The sequence below is a fragment of the Phoenix dactylifera genome, unplaced genomic scaffold (genome assembly GCF_009389715.1).
Source record: "Phoenix dactylifera cultivar Barhee BC4 unplaced genomic scaffold, palm_55x_up_171113_PBpolish2nd_filt_p 000253F, whole genome shotgun sequence".
NCBI classification, from domain to species: Eukaryota; Viridiplantae; Streptophyta; class Magnoliopsida; order Arecales; family Arecaceae; genus Phoenix; species Phoenix dactylifera.
Window position 1 is genome coordinate 325,154 of NW_024067746.1, and position 18,850 is coordinate 344,003.

The following is an 18,850-nucleotide window of genomic DNA, read 5'->3' on the forward strand; positions in this document are numbered from 1 at the left end:
CAAACATATTTTGGCTACAATTTTGCTCATGTCGAATGTGGGTAAAGCCATCTTATTGAGAAGCCCATCTGATATATATGCACTTTCAATTTCAATATAAAACTATGAGACAAGTAACTAAAATTGCTTTTATTCAAATGCAAGTTACATTGCTCGAACCTATATGACTGGCTCTTCCAGGAGCACTAAATACTGGTGATAGATCAGAAGAGTTCCCTTGTACTAAAACATTGAAGTCGCTGGCATTATCTTCATCTTCAAGATCTATGATAGTCATAACTAGTTCATGTGACAGAAAGCCTCTTCTAAATGAAATGTAATGTTTAGTGGTTAATAGTCCAGTTAATAGTTTTTTATAGTTGCATGTAACTAATTTATTGTTTTCATTGGCTTGTTTTAAATTGGACACTTTGCTTAGTTGTAACCAGTTCAAGTGTTAGAAAGCCTCTATAAGAATAAATTAGAATGTGACACTGGCATAGTTGATTATAACTAATTTAGCACCCCTCAAACTGAAGCAAATTAGCGTAATTGACTGCAAATTTGAATGCAATCATATTTTATTTGATTTGCTTTTGTCTGCAGTTGTCTAGTTAAGGATATTTTCACATGGTGATCCGAAACAACATGCATCAACTAACAACATATTATTTTCAATTTCATCAATTAACATTATATCATGAAAAAAAATGTTGTTATTCTTTCTCTTACATAAGTAGCAAAATCTATCGACAACAAGTGTAGATTAGTTTGTTTATAGGATCAATTCTTTGTTCTTGGCCCATGATGAATCGAAATTGACCAGTCTCACCACAATCACCTGTAATATTGGTTATTGCTTTCTAATATGACATTCTTAAGGATCTTCACATATCTTCATTATTCAGAAGCTCTCTTCCTATCATTTTATCATTAATTTTTCTTAACCATTCAAACCTGTACCTAGTAGTAAAGGAAGCTACATTTAGGAACATTATGTGTTTCAAGACTTATTTAGGTGATTTGGGGGTCTTGAGAAGACGAAGATCAAAAGAACTAAGGAACAAGAAATGAAATAATCATATAAGCCAAAGGAAAGAATTTGACAATATTGTTTACTACTCATGAATTATTCCCAGGTATTTGTTAATTACTCATTGGCAAAAACTACTGGCTGCAAGTAGAGTTATTAGAGGAGAAAAATGTAGTCATGTGATGATTAGTAGTAGCTCATTTAATGTTCATGAACATGACATGATGAGAGCACAAAAGTGCGACCTACATGTCACCTAAATTAGTATTATTGCTAACCGATAATGATAAATTCACTGGATTAATAGTATATTTGGGTTTGGCACAGAGTTTCAGAAATTAGAGATAAAATGCACATTGAGTACAAATTTGACTAAAGAAGGATCCCTTCCCAGATCCGACCCGGTTGAAGATCGGGTCGGGTCCGAGTCGGGTTCGGATCTGAATCAGGTCCATTTCTTTGGTGCTTTTGGGAAATAATTTTTGGGGCAAATCTAATTTGGCCATATCATAACTACGAGGTGCTGGGTAACCCATGACTTGAAAGACTTGCAATTGACCTCAACAGATGACCCGCGACGAACCAAGTTCGTCCGTCTACAAGCCAAATTTCATATCACACTATTTTTTTATTATTATCTAGATGACTGATTGGATGGAAATTGGTGTCTCCCAGCTCCATCTCACGAGGGCAAAGGAAGTCCCAGACCTTCTTCCAAAATTCAATTCCATTGCAGAAACTGGCACATGACCCATAGCGAGATCCAAGCGCCCGTTCGAATGCAGCCAAGCTCCATTTTGGCTCACCCCAATCAGCCCGCGTCTCCTTCCTTTCCGTGATCCCGGCGGTCCCTCATCCGTGCCAGCCACCGTGCCAGCAAGTCACCCCGTCGATCACGCTCCCAGCGATCCCGCGTCCGTGAAAGAAGCCCCAGCATCCTTCCTCTTCCGCGTGCAATCCCGGACAATTCGCCTCCCAGCAAGGAAGATCCCAGCGCCTCCCTTCCGCATCAGCCCCCAGTGATTCCCATGCCATGAACGCCCCAATCCGGCACCCAAAGAAGGAAACCCCTCTTCCGTGAGCCCAGCCATCTCGGAGCCGTCACTACCAGCGCGTCCCCACCTTCCGCTTCCATGCCAGCATCCCGTCCGCATACACCTCCCAAATCACCGAAAGAAGGAAATAAGAAGCAGTCATCCCGTCGATCCCGCAGCATCCCCGGCCTCCCGTGCCCGATTTCAGCAGTCAACGGATCCGCTCCTCCCAACCTTCAGCGTCTCCAAGGGCTATAAGAAGGGAGGTGAAGGCCAAGAGAGGAGAGCTGAGTTGGGGGGTAGTGGCCGGCTGGTCCAAAGGAAGAAGAAGGGTGCTCGGTTGGGGTTGAAGCCAAGAACCAGAAAAACAGGGGAGTGCTCTGTTTCTCTTGGGAAGAAGAAAAAAAAAAAGAAGAGAAAAGAGTGTTTTATGTGAAAGTCCACCGTGGGAGAGAAAAGAAAGTAATTTGTTTTTGTTTTCTTTTCTTTATTTTATTTGCAAAATAGAAGGAGTATTAGGCCTCTAATCTCCATTTTTATTTGTAATCAATTTTCTTTTTATAAAATCTAGCAAACTTTCTTTCATGCAATCCCTATTCTAGGTTCAAGTTAATTTCTATTTTTTTTTTTAATGCAATCTTTTAATTCTTCTTTGATGCAATACATTAAATCTTCCTTTATGCAATTTATGTTCTAGGCTTCAATCTTCCTAAGCACTATTTTCATCCATGCCAAAGTTTTCTTTGAATGGTTAAATATTTTATTAAATTTATAAATGCTCTTCTATTCCAAGTATTTGTCTTTTCGTTATTTTCAAATGGAAAACATTCTCTAATAGACTAGAGAATCATTCAACATTCTCAAAATAATGTTTTTTTTTTTTTACATTCAAAAATTGATTTTGAATCCGAGTGAATGTTCTAGTTTTTATGCAACTCCAATCGCCTCCCTGTGGATCGACCTCTTACAACCACTATTCTTCGAGTAGGAAAGGTAAGAGTAGAATTTAAATTTAACTTTTGTTCGTCGGTTCTAACAACGATCCGTCTAGCATATTTTTAGGTGGACAGAAAAGGACGAACAGAATTTTGGCGCCGTTGCCGGGGAGGCAAATCGAGAAGCAAGAACGATCACGAAGATCAAATCGGATTTTGGATGCCCGGAGTGAACGCACTCCGGTAGTAAGTTTTTATTTTTATTAATTTTTCTTATTTTGATTATTTTCAGTTAGTAATTTCGTAGTTATTAAATTCTGAAATTTGAAATTCGAAATTAAAGTTTTCTAAAAAAAAGTAAAAAAAAAAATTTGAAAAAAATTTTTTTTAAAAAAAAATTCAAAAATTTAAATTCAAAATTTGAATTCTGTGATTCGAAATTTGAAATTCAAAAAAAAAGTTAAAAATTTTTTAATTAAATTAAAAAATTTAAAAAAATATTATTTTTGCTAGTAATTGATAAGGTGCAATCCCCCGAGGTTATCATACCTTTATTGGGGCTCCTCACGGAGTAATCTCCAGAGCTTATTCAACGGGCATTCGGAGATTGACTGACACATAAGGATTGTGTTTAGTTTACATTCAAGTTATTGCTAAAAAAAAAAGTAAAAGTAAAAAAAAAAAAATTGCTTGCTCATTTAATCAATACAACCTAATGACATTGCATAAACTCTGAAAAAAACATTGATTATTTGCTGCATTTAGTATTAAGCATTTGCATAAAATAATTTAAGGGCAAAACCCATTAAAAAGATAAGGTCGGGAAGTCATTACCTGTCCTTAGCCCAAAAATCACCACCTTGCATACTTATCCTAAGCCAAATTAAATTAAAATCAAATTAGATATTGGCCTTAGGGTTTTCGAGCTCAATTAGGCTCTTGGAAAGAAGCGGCTGAAAGCCACTCCAGTGAGGATTTAGTAATTGGTGATGTCTAGGAAAGTTTTACAACAGTGAGAACTGTTACGGGTATTGTGGTATTGGTGTATCCCTTCTGGCACCACCACACACCCCGGGACTTTCCTGGTCACTGGTTACTAGATCACTTAACTGGTAAGCTCAAGCTTAATCTGAAAGGGAGATTAGGAGCTGATAGGTGCATGAAAATGTACCTTTTAACACTACCACTTTAGGCTAAATTGTTAAGACTTAAGCATGATTTGGATATTTTTATGATATTTTTCTAATCTGAACTTTACTTCACAAAGTGTCCAAGTCTTAATTGATTTTGGTGATTTTATTGTAGGAATGGAGTTAAGAAGATTGAATATCCCATTGCAGTCTGAATGAAATGAAACTTAGTGGAGATGAAGTAGACATGTTGAGGTTTCATATGCATCAAGAATCAGGTCAATTGGAGCTCCAGAGAGAAAGTTATGAAGTTGCAAAGTTAGGTTTCCCTAAACCGCCAGCCTGGGCCTTGACAGATCAGACATTTGTGTAGTATTTTAATGATTTCGGGAGCTACAGAAGTCCAATTGAGATGATTCAAATTTTGTTGGAAACTAGACTTCCAGAGCTTTCAAATGACTATAAGAACATAAAATTTGAAGATCAGATGCGATCTGGAGAGTCTTCCGAACCTCATGCTGACGTTGGTGCTCGAGGGTAAAGTCGGAAAAACACATGCAAACGTGTCTAAGTCGTGTTTCCTAGGGTTTTTAGCCCCAAAATCATATATATACTTGGGGAGCACGCCGTTCTAAAGAAAAAAAAGGCTGCATTACAAAGAAATCATCAAGAGGAGCCAAAAATTCATGGAGAGCTAATTCTTTGGTGAAGCTAGGGATGAACTCGCTTGGATGATGGTAGTTTCATTTATATTTGATCTATGTAATAGATTCTCATGTTGATACAATTTTTGTTTATCATTTCTCATCCATAGATCTTTCTTGTGTTGGAATAATCTTGAACCTATTCTTTTCATAGATTCAGCCATGTCCTTTTCTATAGAATTGTTGAGGTGCTTGATTATATCTAGATTTGATTGTTTATCCAGTTAGTATGATTTTTTGCTGAAATATTGCCATTGGGTATATTTTTGTCTTTGAATCTGAGTCTAAAAGGATAACAATCCTTGGTTTTAAAAGAGGAGAATGATTTTCTAGAATTATCACTAAATATTTTGATTGTAATGCTATATCCTCCAATTAGAGAATCTGGTGCTATGATCTCTAATTGAGTTATCCAATGGATCAAATATGAATGGAATTACCTGATTCAAGTGAGGAATTCCCGATGCTTTGCTGCCATTAATTCTGGTCACATCTTTTCACTACTACAATCTAATTGCCAATTTACTTTTAAACATTCACATCACATTTTACTGCTTTGATATTTCTTTTTAGTTTTGTAGTTCCTTTTAGTGTTCCTACCTTCTTCCTGTGGAATCGACACCCCAATATATACTGCGATAGCCGCGTTATTCTTTGGGCGTAATCAGGAGCTGTCTAATCTAGAGAGAATTTCAGGAACTTTTTTAACCTGATAAGTCTCTGTGCAACTAGATTTAAGAAGCTACTAAACCTCACTTAGTTCTAAGACTAATAGATCAAATTGTTGTGTGGTGTTGATTGTGGTCATCTTGGTCTAGCCCTTCTTCTTATCTTTTAGGATTTCGTTTAAAAAAATTGAGTCTAATTAAGTTGTGGAAAATGTATGCATGGTAGAAGGTCATTAAGAGATAAGTTAACCCCATTTGATCCTGAGATTAACAGAACTTTTCATCATAACCTGCGAACTATAAACCAACCGTCGATCTCTACAATGGGTGAACATATTAGAACCCTGAATGAATTATTCGCTCCTGCATCCGCTAGTCCACCTACATGTATAGTATTGCCAATAAATAATGCAGCCCAATTCGAGATTCGGGCTGCAACAATAAACATGTTACCCAAGTTTCATGGGTTCGAGAGTGAACAACCCTACATTCATCTAAACAAATTTTTGACAATCTGTCAAACGTTTAGAAATCAAAACTTAGATGAAGAGGATATTAAATTAAGATTGTTTCTCATGACTTTAGAGGATCGTGCTGCTGCATGGCTATATTCCCTTGCTTCAAATTCCATCACATCATGGGAACAACTATCTAGGAAGTTCATGGCTAAGTTCTATCCCATGGTAAAGACTGAAAAAATTAAGGATGCCATCAGAACTTTTAGAGGAAAATCTGAGGAGGAATTTTCCCAACTTTGGGAAAGATTCCATGATCTTTTGGTCAAGTGCCCGCACCATGGGCTTGACAAAGCTAACCTAGTACATTTCTTTTACAAAGGACTACCTCCGGCACATAGAAACATGATTGAGTCCATGCACAAAGGTAGGTTCATGAACCAAACCCCGGATCAAGCCTATGAATTTCTTGTTGACTTAGCTGAGAACGCCCAAAATTGGAGTAGCTATGGTGAGGAAGTAAATAGAGATGAGTTCGGGTCTAGAAAACCGGGTAATTATGAAATGAAAGCAGACCCAGAACTAAAAAATATCATGTCCAATCTGGTGACTGGAATGAACAACTTAAGCAAAAAGTTTGATGCTTTCACTGTTTCCACTAGTCCGAATTCATATAAAGAGTTAAATCCCATCATGAAAGTGGATCACGAGTCACATAGTTTTATGTATCTTGTGTATAGTTCTGAGCATCTAGTGGAGTGTTGTCCTAGTTTACCCAACATTAAGGCTGAACAGGCAAATGCTCTTAACTCATATAGTGCCTTCAAGAAGCCCACTCCCAATTCATTCAGCCCAGTCTACCACCCTGATAATAGGTTCCACCCAAATTTTTCATACAAGCAAAATGAACCTATTCAGCATCAAGGTGGTCCACCAGGTTTTCAGAAGAATTTTTCCAGGATAGGTCCATCACAAATAAACCAATCATTGGCTCCACCTATTCCTACTTATAGTGCCCCTATCCCTCAGCAAACTACATCATTAGAAGCCAATGATGGCTAACATGATGAAGCAGCAACAAGACTTCATCCAATAGCAACAACAGACCAACATAGCTCAAAACCCAGACTAATCAATTCCATGCGCAAGCGATTGCAAACTTGAGGTTAGGCTGAGCCAAATTGCTAACTCTCTAGGGGGATGGAAGAGAGGTGAATTGCCAAGTCAAGCCAGTACCTAACCCTGGTAGGCCACAGAATCAAGGGCGAGAGGCCAGTTTTAGATTGATTCTAATGGAAACCCTACCCATGAAGTCCAGGCAATTACCACTTTACAGTCTGGCAAGCAAGTGGACAACCAAAGTCCAACTTCCTGTGCAAGAAAAAGAAGAAAAGCATGAACCAAACCCCACCCAGAAAAAGACACAAGAACAGGGAACACAAGGAATAGAGGAGAAACCAATAGAACTTACACACCTAAGGCTCCCTTTCCTAGTAGACTACAAGACTCAAGAAAAAAATCTCAGTACGATGAAATCATGGAAGTCTTTAAAAATGTTCAAATAAATTTACCCTTCCTAGATGCCATCAGACAGATCCCCTCTTATACAAAATTCTTAAAAGACCTAACCACGGTGAAAAGGAAAACCAGTATTCTTAGGCAAGCTGTGATGGTGGCACAAGCCTCATCTCTTATTCAACAACAGATTGCCCCAAAATACAAAGACCCTGGTTGCCCCACTGTTGAAATTAAAATAGGAGACACCATCATTCGGAGAGCCCTACTAGACTTAGGAGCAAGTGTAAACCTATTACCCTATTCTGTCTACACCGAACTAGGTTTGGGGGAATTAAAACCCACAAACATTACCTTATCATTAGCAGATAGGACTGTGAAGTATTCCAAAGGAATTGTAGAGGATGTGATTGTAAAAGTTAATGAATTCTACTACCCTGTGGATTTTGTAGTCCTTGAAACTGAACCAGTAAAAAATCCAGAAAGTCACATTCCGGTGATCCTAGGTAGACCATTTTTGGCCACTTCAAATGCTGTGATTAGTTGCCGAAATGGAATAATGACTCTAGCCTTTGGGAACATGACTGTCCAGCTCAATGTTTTTCATAGTAGTAGTCAGTCAACTGAGATGGACGATTTGGAAGAAATTCACATGATTGAGAATACAATAGCAGTTCTTTTGGAGAATCGAGTTATTCTGACCCATTAGAAAGATGTTTGGCTAATTTTGGTCAAGATTGTGAGTCAAGTCAAGAGGTTAATGTATTGTTAGATTCCATTCCTGTGATGGATACTAGCAGATGGGCCACCAAGTTTGAATCATTGCCTATTTCGGAATCTCAGCTAGTGTCATCCAATGTCAAACCTCCACAACTAGAACTCAAAGACCTTCCAGAAAACTTGAAGTATGCATTTCTTGGAGAAAACAAGACCTTACCTATTATAATTGCATCGAATCTAACTAAAGAACAGGAAGAGAAGCTGTTAAGTATCCTTAGAAAGAATCAGGAAGCTATCGGTTGGTCTATAGCTGATATTAAGGGGATTAGTCCTTCTGTGGTCCAACATAAAATCCATCTAGAAGAAGATGCAAAAATTTCTAGAGAACCACAAAGGCGACTTAATCCAATCATGAAGGACGTAGTTCGAGCCGAGGTCATCAAGCTTTTAGATGCAGGGATTATATACCCTATTTCTGATAGTCAATGGGTAAGCCCAGTTCAAGTCGTACCTAAAAAGTCTGGCATCACTGTGGTGAAAAATGATCACAATGAGTTAGTCCCTACTCGAGTCCAAACGGGATGGCAAGTATGCATCGACTATAGGAAGCTTAATGCCATGACTAGGAAAGACCACTTTCCTCTATCCTTCATCGATCAAATGCTAGAACGGCTAGCTGGCCACTCCCATTACTGTTTCGTCGATGGTTATTCTGGATATAACCAAGTCCCTATCGCACGTGAGGATCAAGAGAAAACCACATTCACCTGTCCTTATGGCACTTTTGCCTATCGTCGCATGCCTTTTTGGGCTATGCAATGCACCAGCTACATTCCAACGGTGTATGATGAGTATTTTCTCCGACATGGTGGAGAAATTTTTAGAAGTTTTCATGGATGATTTTTCTGTATTTGGATCAAATTTTGAGGAATGTCTACACCACTTGACACTTGTTGTAGAACGCTGTAAACAGAAAAACTTAGTTCTTAACTGGGAGAAGTGTCATTTCATGGTAGAATCAGGTATTGTTTTAGGACACATTGTGTCACAAAGGGGAATTGAGGTGGATAAGGCCAAAGTAGAATTGATTGCTAAATTGCCACCTCCCAAAACTGTTAGGGAAGTCAGATCCTTTTTAGGGCATGCGGGTTTTTACCGCCGCTTTATCAAGGATTTCAGTAAATTGTCGAAACCCTTATGTAATTTGTTGGCGAAAGATGCTACTTTTAATTTTTCGCCAATTTGTATAACTGCTTTCGAAAGACTAAAGTCTGAACTAACTTCAGCACTCATCATAAGGAGTCCTGATTGGAGTCGTCCTTTTGAAATCATGTGTGATGCATCCGATTATGCCATAGGTGCTGTCTTAGGTCAGCGAGTAGAGAAGCTTCCCCATGTGATTCATTATGCGAGCAAAACTCTGAATGATGCCCAACTTAACTATTCTACCACTGAAAAAGAATTGTTGGCAGTGGTTTTTGCCCTAGATAAATTTCGTCCCTACCTGATAGGATCTAAGGTTCTTGTTTATTCCGATCATGCCGCCCTTAAGTACCTTCTCACAAAGAAGGATGCTAAGGCAAGGCTCATTCATTGAATCCTATTGCTCCAGAAATTTGATCTCGAAATTCGTGATAAAAAGGGATCTGAAAATGTCGTAGCTGACCACTTGTCCAGATTAATTGTTGAATCATCTGGAGAATCCATGCCTGTGTCCGAGACCTTCCCTGATGAACAATTAATGATGATTTTCCATACCAATGTTTCATGGTATGCTGATGTAGTCAACTACCTTGTTACTGAAACAAATGCCCAGCTCTTGGACCAAACAAGAGAAATTTCGCTTCCTAGCTCGTGTAAAATGGTATTTTTGGGATGAACCATACCTGTTCAAATACTGTCCTAATCAAATCATCAGACGATGCATCCCTGAACACGATCAAAGGAATGTCCTTTCCTTTTGTCATGACCACGCTTGTGGTGGTCATTTCAGTGGTAAAAAGACGGCTACAAAGGTTTTGCAGTGCGGATTCTATTGGCCCACACTATTTCATGACTCACACGAGTATTGCAAAGCATGTGACCAATGTCAAAGACTAGGAAAAATTTCAAGAAAAAATGAGATGCCCCTAAACCCAATCTTAATTATAGAAATTTTTGATGTTTGGGGTATTGATTTTATGGGTCCTTTTCCTATGTCATTTGGGCACCAGTACATACTCCTAGCTGTTGACTATGTATCTAAGTGGATTGAGGCTATCGCGTGTAAGACCAATGATCACAAAGTAGTGATCAAGTTTCTTAAGGAGTCTGTCTTCGCTCGCTTTGGCACCCCTCGTGCTATCATTAGTGATGGGGGGAAACATTTTTGCAATAGAATTTTTAAAGCCCTTGCTAGGAAGTACAACATCACCCATAAGGTCGGTACACCATATCATCCACAAACGAGTGGACAAGTTGAGATTTCCAACAGAGAAATCAAGACCATCCTTGAAAAAACTGTCAATCCATCTCGAAAGGATTGGTCCCTTAGGTTAACAGATGCATTGTGGGCATATCGTACGGCCTACAAAACACCAATTGGAATGTCCCCATACAGGATTGTCTATGGCAAGGCTTGCCATTTATCTGTCGAGTTAGAACACAAGGCCTATTGGGCAATCAAACGCTTAAATTTCAATCTCGACAAGGCGGAAGAACATAGAAAGCTTCAGCTCGACGAGCTTGAAGAAATTAGGAACGATGCTTATGAGTGTGTTAAGAAGTACAAGGATCGCATGAAAGTCATGCATGATAAAATGATTACTCGTAAAGAGTTTTACCAAGGACAAAAAGTTCTCTTATATGATTCTCGATTACATCTATTCCCTGGAAAACTTAAATCTCGCTGGACTGGCCCATACACAGTAGAGAAAGTACACCCGTATGGTGCAGTAGTAATATGCAACACCAAGGATGGTAGGACCTTTCAAGTCAATGGACATCGTTTAAAACCATACCTTGAGTATCTGAGTCGAGAAGTTGAGGAGACACTTCTGACCGACCCTATCTATTATGAGTAAATCGGAATTGTCTGGCTGAAGACATAAAACTTAGCACTCTTTGGGAGGCAACCCAACATGTAAGTTTCTTTAAAAAAAAACATCAATAAATTACTAACATGCAGGTTTGGGGGATTTTGCCCCAACTTTCAATTAACCCACCCATATCAGGTACTTCTCCTCTGTCCTCTTACTGCTTTAAATTTTCTTTAACATTGAGGACAATGTTAGATTTAGGTTTGGGGGTATTTTTACGCATTTTATAAAAAAAAAGTTTTTAGTTAAAATTTTTGAAAAAAAAAAATATACAACACACAAGGTATATAAAATCTAAGAGCCCAATGACTAGTTGGAAGTAGTGCAAAGTGAGTTCTTTTTATTAAGTTCCTTTTAGTGAGTTGTAAGCTAATTAGTGCTTTGAATTTCACAACACATATGGCCTGCATTTTCTAAGGTATAGGTTCGACATTGTGTTGAGAATATGGTAGCAACCTCGAATCCTGATGAACCATCTTTTTCTGATCCAAAAAAAAAAAATGGTGGATTTAGTCAGGTACATCGAAAAGGGCTACCTACTGTCAAAGGTCAGCGGGCTTGTGATGAGGAACCCGAGCATAGGTCCGTAGGAGAGTCTTGATGCCCGACACCTCATGCCAACTGGTGTGAGAATTGTCGACTAATTGCTCGCTACATGGAGGAATCATCACAGGAGTAAAAGTGCACAATATATACATTATCATTTCTCTTTAATGCAAAAAAAAAAAAATGAAAAAAAAATGTATACTGACCTTAAGAAAGACAATAGTGCGAAAGCCGTCGTTGTAAAAATTCGAGTAAACTGGAATATTACAGATAAAGCCTATGAGGTATTAAAGTAAACATCCACAGCTCTCGAAATCCTGCAGAAAAGATGATTTTGAATCAGCAAATAGGTCTTGTCCGACCAATTCTTGGAAACTACTAATATTAGCGATATTTTGGAGATCCAAAACCTTAGCTTGTGCATGGTCCAAACTTCACTGAGCACTCAAGTATAAATAAGTCTTACAACTTCCTAACGGAAAACTTAATAACTTCAACTTAAAGTGCATACTAACCTAGAAATTGGGCTACTTAGTAATTAAAACCTTGTGTGCTTTTGAAATTCTTATCAGTTATGTACTTAAAATAAGACTTTCATTTCACAAACCAAATTTTATTTTGGGATTGAAGTTTGTGGGTAACTTCACTGCAAACCCTCACGAGACAACACTCGTCCACTAGGGTAACCTAGGGGTTTAACGGCTTGTTGCACATGCTAAGTGCAATCGTAATGCTCTACGAAAGTGAGTATTTATCTTAGGATATTTATATAATAAATAACACTTTTGCTCTCTCATTTTATCATTTTCGCACTGAATTGCTAGAGACTAGCAATAAGCTAGTTGGGGGGTGTGATGAGAGCACAAAAGTGCGACCTACATGTCACCTAAATTAGTATTATTACTAACCGATAATGATAAATTCACTGGATTAATATTATATTTGGATTTGGCACAGATTTTCATAAATTAGAGATAAAATGCACATTGAGTACAAATTTGACTAAAGAAGGATCCCTTCCCAGATCCGACCCGGTTGAAGATCGGGTCGGGTCCGAGTCGGGTTCGGATCCGAATCAGGTCCATTTCTTTGGTGCTTTTGGGAAATAATTTTTGGGGCAAATCTAATTTGGCCATATCATAACTACGAGGTGCTGGGTAACCCATGACTTGAAAGACTTGCAATTGACCTCAACAGATGACCCGCGACAAACCAAGTTCGTCCGTCTACAAGCCAAATTTCATATCACACTATTTTTTTATTATTATCTAGATGACTGATTGGATGGAAATTGGTGTCTCCCAGCTCCATCTCACGAGGGCAAAGGAAGTCCCAGACCTTCTTCCAAAATTCAATTCCATTGCAGAAACTGGCACATGACCCATAGCGAGATCCAAGCGCCCGTTCGAACGCAGCCAAGCTCCATTTCGGCTCACCCCAATCAGCCCGCGTCTCCTTCCTTTCCGTGATCCCGGCGGTCCCTCATCCGTGCCAGCAAGTCACCCCGTCGATCACGCTCCCAGCGATCCCACGTCCGAACTGCTTACCGCAACTGTCAATTTCATAACTAAGCCGCCTGTGTTGCTTTAGTTTGAGACCGAGACTGGGGGGATATCCGTAGGTACCTTTCAGATCCAGACTAGACTTTCATTGAAAAAAAAAGAGAACAACCACCATGATGATCTCTGAACCAAAAACAGATTCGAACTCCTTCATTCTCCCTTTGGGATCTTGCTCAAGGTGGAGACGCAGAGGAATTTTCATTCAAAGACCCGTGCATGACTTTTAACATAAAAATAATATCTGAACATGTATCACCTAGTTGAAAAAGCTTTCCCGAGTAAATCCTTCTAATGACCCATTTATCTACGGCACTGATGGATTAGGATTTATTATTGCTGAAGTAGTTCTCCGCCAGGTCTAGGGCCCTAGACTAGCCGGGAAAGTCTGAAGTAAACTAGTCTCAGGATTTACCGACTGGAAATCTCTAAACCATTTCCTCCTACATTCATTTAACCAAACATTTCGCCTAAGCAGTCTTTGGTTACCAGTCCTCTTCTTTGCTCCTTTCTGATAGCGGGAAGGTTGAGTCCACCTGAACTGAATTATACGGCTAGTTATAGAGAGACGAAGGACCACTTCGTAAGGAGGCAGTTCGACGGGCAGTTCGACGGTCTTTTATCTCGCGACCGGTGAAAGTTGGTTGAATAATTCGATGAAAGAAGCACATTCACCAGCCTTTATCCCAACCCTTGCGCGAAGAGGTTACCCTTTTGATTCAGCCTTACCTTACGGAACTAAGACCCAGCATCCTTCCTCTTCCGCGTGCAATCCCGGACAATTCGCCTCCCAGCAAGGAAGATCCCAGCGCCTCCCTTCCGCATCAGCCCCCAGTGATTCCCATGCCATGAACGCCCCAATCCGGCACCCAAAGAAGGAAACCCCTCTTCCGTGAGCCCAGCCATCTCGGAGCCGTCACTGCCAGCGCGTCCCCACCTTCCGCTTCCATGCCAGCATCCCGTCCGCATACACCTCCCAAATCACCGAAAGAAGGAAATAAGAAGTAGTCATCCCGTCGATCCCGCAGCCTCCCCAGCCTCCCGTGCCCGATTTCAGCAGTCAACGGATCCGCTCCTCCCAACCTTCAGCATCTCCAAGGGCTATAAGAAGGGAGGTGAAGGCCAAGAGAGGAGAGCTGAGTTGGGGGGTAGTGGCCGGCTGGTCCAAAGGAAGAAGAAGGGTGCTCGGTTGGGGTTGAAGCCAAGAACCAGAAAAATAAGGGAGTGCTCTGTTTCTCTTGGGAAGAAGAAAAAAAAAAAAGAGAAAAGAGTGTTTTATGTGAAAGTCCACCGTGGGAGAGAAAAGAAAGTAATTTGTTTTTGTTTTCTTTTCTTTATTTTATTTGCAAAATAGAAGGAGTATTAGGCCTCTAATCTCCATTTTTATTTGTAATCAATTTTCTTTTTATAAAATCTAGCAAACTTTCTTTCATGCAATCCCTGTTCTAGGTTCAAGTTAATTTCTATTTTTTTTTTAATGCAATCTTTTAATTCTTCTTTGATGCAATACATTAAATCTTCCTTTATGCAATTTATGTTCCAGGCTTCAATCTTCCTAAGCACTGTTTTCATCCATGCCAAAGTTTTCTTTGAATGGTTAAATATTTTATTAAATTTATAAATGCTCTTCTATTCCAAGTATTTGTCTTTTCGTTATTTTCAAATGGAAAACATTCTCTAATAGACTAGAGAATCATTCAACATTCTCAAAATAATGTTTTTTTTTTTATCATTCAAAAATTGATTTTGAATCCGAGTGAATGTTCTAATTTTTATGCAACTCCAATCGCCTCCCTGTGGATCGACCTCTTACAACCACTATTCTTCGAGTAGGAAAGGTAAGAGTAGAATTTAAATTTAACTTTTGTTCGTCGGTTCTAACAACGATCCGTCTAGCATATTTTTAGGTGGACAGGAAAGGACGAACATGACACACTAGGAGTTCTACAACTTTGGAGGCATAAGTAATCAGTCTCATGCATCATTATCCAGAAAAGTGTGTGGCCCACCACCCTCCTCTTTCTCACAAATGTATATCCCTTTTAAGTAATGGTCCTTGTTGGCCAAAGCAGCACTACCAGTGTCATGTAAGTTATTGTTAGTTATATGAGAACCATCCATGGCAGCTTCAGAGAAACGTGAGTTTTGCATAATTTCCATAGTTTCAGTTCCAAATTCATCTTTCTTTAAGAAGCAGCCTGCCCAACGAAATATAGAACAAAACCATTGCTAACGGCTTGTTTGGATATTCCTACAGGATCCTACAGGAATCGGGTATGTTGATCCATCTAGCTTGCATTTTCTAAGAGCCTGTCCAAACCCAGCCCAAATCCTAGCCTTTGGGCTATCTCCATAGAATTTGGTTGATATAAGGTCATGCTTAAATAAACGGTTCAATCGACAAATATTATAGGATTTTCACCGCAATTCTGTAGGAATAGCCAAATAGGCTCTAAATATAGAACTTTTCATGAAAACATCTGGAAAATTATTCTTAACGTATTCAGGAACTAATCTTAAAAAAAAAAAAAAAGAAACTTATTCAGGAACTTGATCAGCCAACAAAACTCTAGTGCATCATAAGGCCTTGCTCATGATTTCATTAACTTCTTGGCTCTCTTTCTGCCCTGAGTTCGACTTTTGGAATGGTATTGTCCTAATTCTCGATGAAGCCTGTTGTTCAGAGCTGCTTCTTTAGACATTTTTCCTTGAGATAGGTATTCCAATAGTTCTTTATTTCATTGTCTGTTCACCCTGGTAGTCTTCCTGCTATCAAAGACCATCTGCACAACACAAAGCGTTAGGTGGATTGGACAAAACTTAAAATTATGCTGCATGACAGCGTGAGACAAATCAAAATGCTGAAATGGATCGGTCCAATTGCATATCATTCTCCACAAAATCCTAATAAGATCTTGCATTTGGTAAAACTTTTTTCACAATATCATACCTTCTCTTGATCATTTTTCCAATGCAACATTATATCGATACGACGATATACGATGAACCAATCTCATATTTCTAATTGTGCTGCTGAGATTGGCTAATTATCATGCAACATACACACTCTGATTTGTTTAAGTTGTGTTGATAGGATTTCATTTAGTCCGATCTGAATCATCATGGTTGCTTTGTTTTCTCCTCGCCTAGCTTATGCTCATCAGGAATATAGTGAAAGAAGTCTTTAATAGCTATAAACCAATTTGATCCAAAAATTTATAAGAAAGGGAGGTAGTAGGTGTTCCCATTTGGCAAAAATTTATATTGGAGTATGCCAATACAAAATCAATAAATTGATTGACATTCTTAGAATATACCTAGTTTATCTCAGCATGAAACAGTTGTCTTTACCAGATGTAGATTAATAATCTGAAATTAACTACTTTTTAATCTTTTCGGCATACAGTAAACTTACCACTTTATGTCATTTTAACCATTGTACCTACCATAGATCCTTAGTGGTGGACCGATCGACCTCAAGCCCTATCGAACTCTCACAAAAGAGCTTACTCTCTTTCGAAACACCGGATACGGTTAGATCTAATTCTAGCACAACCGATTCCTCTTCTGCCTTTTGACTCTCTCCTGCTCGCGAAGAGATTGTTTTCCACACATTTGATGTATCCGTATGGAGCCAGCATCGGTTCTACTTCTCTTTTCCTACGGCACAGCTTTTGCTGTTCTCGAATAAGCTGTTTTCGACGCTAACTCGAAATTGAATAAGATAAGAAGTCTCACTTCAACCTCTCACCAACCTCCACTTCTCCTCTCATGGGCGACTTTTTATATAGACTTAGAGAGCCTTCATGGAGGTGACAAGTGTCATTTAATTGGATACATACAAGGACTCACAAGACATCCTAATTTCTATTATCCAGCCAATTGATCAAGAGATCTGCAAATTTTTTTCCTGATACCAGGACATCTTAGTTACACTACAAAAAAAATAGCCTCTCCCGGCGCTTTTTAGAGCCTGTACGGACGCTTATAAATATCAGTAAATTTTGCGCCGATGCTCTCAAAAGCGTCGGGCAGGTGGGGTAAAAAACTTTTTTACCGATGCTTTTGGAAAGCATTGAAAACCAGGAGCTATGCCGACGTCGGACTATTTTGGAGTCTACTGACGCTTTTAAGTATCGGCGAAAACTAAAGATTAGAGTTATTTTTTAAAAAAAATAAATAACCTAATTAATTTTTCTAGGCCAAAAAAAACAACTCTTGACATTCTCCATTACTGATTCGTTCTAATTCTTCTTCTAATAGCACAAGATAGATAACCCAGCAAATTAAAAAAAAGAATAATATTAAAAAAGAATAACACAAGAAGAACACTAATGTTTATTTTTCTTCTGTAAAATTATCTTTTACAATAGAAATAACCCCACAAATTTTACAATAAAAATAACTCCAAAAATTATAAAGAGTAATCTCCTAACTTCAACCCCAACCTGAACTCCAACCTCCGCATTCCGCTCTTCAACAAATTACAAGTTACAAATTACAAAAAGGATTTCAGAATTCCTAATTTCTTTTTCAGTCCGCTCTGCCTTCTTCAGTCCGCTTCTCAGCTCCTAATCTCTTCTTTTTCCTTCATTGCTGTGAAGAGAACACCTCGACTCCATTTTCCCTTCTTTAGTCTGCTCCTCAGCTCTTAATCTCTTCTTTTCCCTTCATTGCTGTGAAGAGAACACGTCGACTCTATTTTCCCTTCTTTACTCCGCTCCTTAGCGCCTTCTTCCATTTCCGAAAACATGGAGAAAATACAGAAGAACCACAGAAGAACCAATAACAAAAAAAAAATACAGAAAAACCTCTACCTACTACCGAACTACGATCTAGCCCATCCGCTCGGCGTCCCCTCGGGCAACGGCTGCAGAGATGATCAGCATCCCGAACGCCTCCTTCTCCTCTCTCTCTCTCTAACCGCGGCTAGGGTTCCATCGCTTTGGCCTTTTATAGGGACAGTTGGAGGGTGGTTAGGCATCCAACAATGCTTTTAAGCGTCGTCTGGCCCAAGTGAGCCTCGAGGGTAGTTAGGTGTCCGAAGACGCTTTTAAGCGTCGTCGGCTCCTTTCCCTCACTGCCCCACACCCAGGCTCTCTTCGATGCTCCGAAGCATGCGACTCCAAGAATCCAACGGTTTACGTCCTGCCGTGGACCCCCTTCAACGATCTGACAACGGGGGTCGCGTACAACCTCCCCGTGAGCAAGGTCACCGCAACAATGGGCACTACTCTCCCTACGCGTTGGGCTACCGGACCCAACCATGCAAGGATGGCACCGCGTGTCGTCGCCACGTCTGCTTCTTTGCCCACACCCCGGAGACCATTGCCGGATCAAAGAGTGGGGAGGTGATTAACCCTTCCGACGCTTATAAGCGTCGGTAATGGGAAGATTCCCGCGACGCTGACAAAAGCGTTGGCGGAGCCCATTATTTGCCGACGTTTTTTAGAAGCGTCGGCAAGATTTCTCATTGGAAAAAAATTGCCGACGCT